The sequence below is a fragment of the Dioscorea cayenensis genome, chromosome 20 (assembly GCF_009730915.1).
Source record: "Dioscorea cayenensis subsp. rotundata cultivar TDr96_F1 chromosome 20, TDr96_F1_v2_PseudoChromosome.rev07_lg8_w22 25.fasta, whole genome shotgun sequence".
Lineage (NCBI taxonomy): Eukaryota > Viridiplantae > Streptophyta > Magnoliopsida > Dioscoreales > Dioscoreaceae > Dioscorea > Dioscorea cayenensis.
In genome coordinates this window covers 5,190,012-5,196,311 of record NC_052490.1, presented here as the reverse complement: position 1 = coordinate 5,196,311, position 6,300 = coordinate 5,190,012, and the positions used below count along the sequence as shown (strand labels likewise).

General features: G+C 41.9%; 1 non-coding gene across 1 annotated transcript; it reads left to right on the top strand.

Moving 5' to 3' along the window:
• Positions 1-2,239: 2,239 nt before the first annotated feature.
• LOC120252125 lies at positions 2,240-2,346 on the top strand. Its single transcript, XR_005533672.1, has one exon. It is a non-coding gene; the product is annotated as a small nucleolar RNA R71 (small nucleolar RNA).
• The last annotated feature ends 3,954 nt before the right edge of the window (positions 2,347-6,300 follow it).

The window sequence follows — 6,300 nt, the reverse complement described above, 5'->3', positions numbered from 1 at the left end:
GCTCTGCAGAATATTTCTGAACATGTTTGCACACTCAGAACCTACCCTATTATGCAAATTTTACTAGTGAAAAACACAAAATAGAACCCAAACGACCAAACTTTCGCCTATTCCTCAAAAAGCACACGATGACTTTAAAAACCCACAATAAAATTACAGCACAAGCATCTAAAAATTCAGACATCAACACTTAACGATTTATTCATGCAAACGAGCTAAACTAAAAGATAAGAAAACAGTAAAAACATGGGTTGCCTCCCAAGAAGCGCTTGTTTAATGTCACTAAGCTTGACGTACCTTGTCTTACCTCACCGGGGTTCATGAATGAAAGACGCCCTCTTACCCATGACTTGGAAGCATGATGTGCAAAGTCTCTTGAGGGTAGAGGATGTATTATCGGGCTTCGGACCACCTAGCAATTGTTCATCCAACCTTCTTGGTTCATGTACGTCTCCAACAGTCTTGGAGTATTTTTGGTGGCGTCTCCTAGCCTTCTTCATTTTTCGGAGCATCTTCTTCAATATCCCCGGGGTAGATGTTACCTCCTCAGTCAACCCAAGCATCATTACTTCTTCATTGCTCTCCTCTTGGTCGAACAAACCTTCATATGGATCTGGGTTGAACATTTCCTGCATGTATTCATCAACAAGCTCATCAGTAGTGTCTAGGAAATACAAAGTGTCATCAAAATCGAGAGAATGCCGCATGGCTTCAGCAAGGCGGTAAGTGAGTTTGTCATCTCCAACTCTCAATGTGAGCTCTCCGCCGTCCATGTCAATCAATGCTTTGGAAGTCCGCAAGAACGGTCTCCCAAGTATCAAGGGTACATCCGCATCCTCATCGACATCTAGCACTACGAAGTCAACCGGAAAAATGTACTTGTCCACCTTGACAAGCACGTCTTCAATGATGCCTCTCGGATGTCGCACCGTTTGGTCCGCCAATTATAAAGTCATCCGAGTAGGCCTAGGCTCTCCCAAGCCTAGCTTTTGGAAAAAAGTATATGGCATGACGTTGATACTTGCCCCTGAATCCGCCAGTGCCATTTCTTCACCTAAGTTGCCGATGTTACACGGAATAATGAAGCTTCCCGGGTCTTTCTTCTTGTTTGGCATGTTCTTTTGCAGCACCGCCGAGCATGAAGCATCTAACACCACTGAAGCACTCTCCTCCAACTTCCTCTTGTTGGTCAACAAGTCTTTCAGGAACTTCGCATACTTAGGCATTTGAGCTAATGCCTCTACAAAATGAATGTTGATGTGGAGTTGCTTGAATAAACTCAGGAACTTCTTATACTGTTCATCCCCTTGGTCATTTTTCAATCTAGAGGGATAAGCGATTCTTGGCTTGAAAGGTAAGGATGCCATCTCTTTCTCTTTCTTCGCTCCCTCCTCAACCACTACAACCTCGGTTGCGTGTTCTTTCGGCTTCTCACTCGGAAGCCTCCCTTCAACCTCACGACCACTTCTCAAAGTGATCGCCTTCACATGTTCTCTAGGGTTGGTTTCCGTATTGCTTGGTAAACTTCCATGTGGCCTTTCGGAGAGAGACTTCGCAATTTGCCCCACCTGATTTTCAAGGTTGTGCAAAGAAGCGGTGTGGTTGCGAGTGTAGCCTCGATCGATTCAAACGTGTATTTACTGATTGAAACAAATCTAGCCAAGTGCTTCTCTAAATCCGTCATTCGGGTTTCCAAGCCCCGAAATTCTGTTTTCCAGTTGAGGTGCTTGTTGTTGTTGTTGGAAACCCGGTGGCTCCATGGCCTTTTGTGGTCCTTGATTACTCCATGAAAAGTTGGGATGATTCTTCCAACCTGAATTGTAAGTATTGCTATATGGGTTTCCCTTGAGGTCTCATGCCATTACCTACAAAGTCAACATTTTCCACTGAAGAAACATCACCAATCGAGATCGGGCAATCGGAGGGAGCATGTCTTCCACCACAAGCGGTGGAATTGGTCACGGCCGCAACTCTATTCGAAGCTATGAGATCTAGCTTCTTACTCAGACTCTCTACTTGCGCCGCCAATGAGGTTACCGAATCAATTTCATGGATACCGGCCACCTTTTTCTTCTCTCTAGCATTCCATTGGTAACTATTTAACACCATTTCCTCAATTAATTGATGAGCCTCATCGGGGGTTTTGCTACCTAAGGTACCTCCTGCTGCCGCATCCAAGAGTTGCCTTGTACTCGGGATCAAACCATTGTAGAATGTTTGAACAATCATCCACTCCGGGAATCCGTGTTGCGGACACTTTCTCAAGAGCTCTTTCAACCTTTCCTATGCCTCGAATAGAGACTCCAATTCCAACTGAACAAAGGACGAGATCTCATTTCTAAGCTTTGCTGATTTTTTGGGAGGGAAATAACGGGCTAGAAAAGCTTCTACCATCTCCTCCCATGTAGTGATAGATGCTCTAGGTAATGAGTGTAGCCACTGCTTCGCTTTCCCCTTCAAGAAAAATGGGAAGGCTCTCAATTTGATGGCATCATCCATAACCCCATTTATCTTCAGCATGTCGCACACCTCGAGAAAGCTCTCTATATGACTATTTGGATCCTCATTGGCCAAATCGTTGAATTGTGCGGACTGCTGTAGCATATGGATGAATGCCGGCTTTAGCTCGAACTTCTGAGCTGTAATCGGAGGACGCACAATACTCGATTACGTCCCCAACACTGAAGGTCTGGCATAGTCGGATAGTGTTCGCTGTTGCTCATTCTGTCCTGCCATGTTTTCAGATTCCTCTCCTTCCAAATCAGCTGAATTATGTTGTTCTTCCACAGGTTCTTTCCCTTTTATTCTAAGTGTACATTCAAGCTTAGGGTCTCCTTCAATTAGTATCGATGGATTCCCTCGGGTCATAACCTTGAGCTGCACCAAAAAGAAATAAAAAGAAAATCAGAACGATGATAGAATAAGAAGATGTGAAATAGAATGTGTGGTGAAATAGCTAAGAAAACAAAGTGCAAAGTATCTCTAAACGCCTAGCTCCCCGGCAACGGCGATAAAAACTTGACAAGGTTCCCTTGCGTATATCCCGCAAGTGCACGGGTTTGTCGAAGTAATAATCCCGGGTGAGCGGATATCGAATCCACAGGGAGTAGGGAATAAAAATACTTAATTCGATTCTTAGCTATGTAAAAGATCAATGATGATGAGTGTGATAATGATTCAATTCTCAACAGTAAAAGCAACAAGTAAGAGGGCAAAAGTAAAGAAAGGGGTAAGGCAATCGATAAAGATGGGATACCCGGATAATGCTGAACCTAGGATAATTGTTTCAAGTGCAAGAACCCTCTATTATGCTTCCTAATCAATGCAATGGTGAGTCGTGGAAATCCTTAATTACATAGTCCCAAATCTAAGGTCAACTATGCCTAACTCTATACATGTCCCGGAGGAGAAATCGAACAATCTCAACACCTCGCACTCGCATAGAGTTGTAATGAGCTCTAGGGATTCCAAGTGATAAATCTCTTCCTAATTATAGACCTAACCCTTTGGTCCAGGTGGAAGGTCCCTAACCACAATTGAGCCCTAGATACTAAGATCACCTCAACGCTTCACTCCGTTGCACGCGCAACTAAGCCCCAGCGGAAATTCATCCCTTAGACCATTCACTCTATTATGGCCGCAAAGAACTCGAGGAATGGAGGTAGAATCTATCACATCAGAGGGGAAAGGGGACGCTCCTGTACCTCTCGACTCACCCTCTCAACTCTCTCCAACCTAGCTTTGTCTAACGCTTGTGGTGTGTCACTCACTCACAAGGTTACCAACAAGAACTCTCAACCCTAGTGTCACTCTAGGGGAAATGTTCATACAATGAAGCATTCAAGGTTGGAACTCACAATAAACATCAATTTATTGAAAGCATAATAAAGAGGTTCAAAGAAAACAAATACATCCTAGGGTTCACAATAGCCGAGTACCCACTAGGGGTTTAGCTCTCCATGGAGGTAATTACAATCAAAGAAATAGAATGTAAAAGCAATGAATCCATAAAGAAACCCCCTCGATGGTCGTGTCGATGGTCTTGTGGAGAGTCCTCTACTCGTCGCAAGGGATCCTTTGTCCGGCCTAGGATACACCTCACTGGATGGGTGCCGACGAAAGCTCTCCCAATAACCTTCTTCCAAACGACACGCGATGTCGGAGCCGTAGAACTTCTCCAAAACCTTGGCCAATACCCCTCGAAACCCTAGCCGAAGCCCCCTCGCAAGTTGGGGAAAAGATGGAGAAAAGAATACCAAAATCGGGACTGAATCGGCTTTAAATAGGGCTGGAATCGGGCGACTACACGGGCGTGGATGCTCCACGCGCCCGTGCGGAATTTTCACACGGGCGTTTATAATTTCGACACGCCCGTGTGGATTCTCTGTTTCTCTGGTTTCTCATCCGACTGTGAACAGTGCTGCTATAGTATATGCTACAATGTTGCTACAGTGCTATGCTACAGTATTTGACCTGAATAGCTTCCCAATTCCATACTTTCATCGGGGTAACGCAAACAGGCACATGTTCATGTCGTGGATCACTTGCTTCTTCAATGGTGTACACGTTGGTGGAGCTCTTGTTCTATGTGCATAAGTCGGAATGCTCAAGTGTGACTGCCTTTGTGCCCCTCCAAATGGATGTGCCCACTCGAATACGAGGAGGTTGGCACATTCCTTCATACTCGCCCTCACAACCCTACCTGCATAAAAGTAACATAAAAACACACATATTAATGTAAAAATCCAAGAAAAGTAATGCTCAACATAAGGAAAGAATGCTTCGCATTCATATCACACAAGCACTTATCAGTTAAGCTACCACCTTGTCCATGGAAGCTACCTTTCATTGGATACCTCCATCAGCTTGGCTTGCTACCCCACCAATCCCTTCACAAGCTTTCAAAGAAGTATGGACCTCTCATGCTTCTAAAACTCGGTCAAGTTCCCACTCTTGTGGTTTCATCTTCTCAAATGGCTAAGGAGATCTTGAAGACTCATGATCTCAATTTTGCAAACAGACCAATTCTTAGAGCTGCTGAAATTTTGCTTTATGGAAGCTCGAGCATGGGTTTCTCACCTTATGGTGAACACTGGAGGAATATGAAGAAGGTATGTATGATCAATTTTCTCAGCATGAAAAAGGTGCAATCTTTTCATGCTACAAGGAAGGAAAAGGTAGCTCACTTGATGGATAAGATTGCTTTTCATGCTTCTTCTAATCCATTAGAACCATTAAACATGAGTAAAGTGTTGTACTTCTTCACTAATGACATGCTTTGCAAAGCCATTTTAGGTAAGTTCTCCAGAGAAGAAGATAGGAACAAGCTATTTCATGAAATGATAGAAGAGAACGTTCGTTTGCTAAGTGGTTTTAATTTGGTGGATTATTTCCCTTCATTTGGATGGTAAAACTCACTACTAGATTTGGATAAGAGGGCTAAAAGGAATTTCAGTAAATGGGATGCTGTTCTTAATTAGATTTTTCAGGAACGTGGGATGATTGATGAAGAAGTAAAAGATGATGGCTTTATGGGACATTTTGCTATCACTTCAGAAGAATCCTAACGTGGATTTCTCATTCATTGATATATCAAATCAAAGCTTTATTAGTGGTAATTAATTCCTTTTGATAACTAAATATAGTTGAAGTTGTTGATATTATTATTATTAGGGAAAATTATTTTTTAGTCCCTGAAAGTTTCAAAACATCCCAGACAGACCATCTGACATTTGAATTTACCAGATAGTCCGTCCTTTTTTTGATAGTTTACTTTTCAATTAATGCAGCTTACTCCGTTAATTTATTCTATTTTACAACATGTACTTCACGCTTAAAATATATAGTTTGCATTTAACATAGCGTGTTTTATTTTAACCACATAAATTTTCACTTAATATATAGCACATTTGCGTTTAAAATTTGACTTTTCCGCTTAAAATTATGGGTTTCTACTTAATTAAAATTTGGTGTTTTCGCTTAACCACATAAGTTTTCACTTAACATATAGCACATTTACGTGTAAAATTTGACTTTTCCGCTTAAAATTTGCTGTTTCGCTTAAAAACTGAGAACTAGCCCAGTTAACATCTGTTACCTTTATGTCAACATCAATCACCTTTATGTCAGACATGTTTGAAAAATAACTTGTCAGAAAAAGGAATGACCTTTTGGGAATACTCAAAGTCATGGGGTGTTTTTGTGAATACCTGAACTTTGGAGGGACTTTTTGTTCATTTTCAGTTATTATTATTATTAATATATAAGTTTTTATTTATATTACTTATAATATTAATTAAT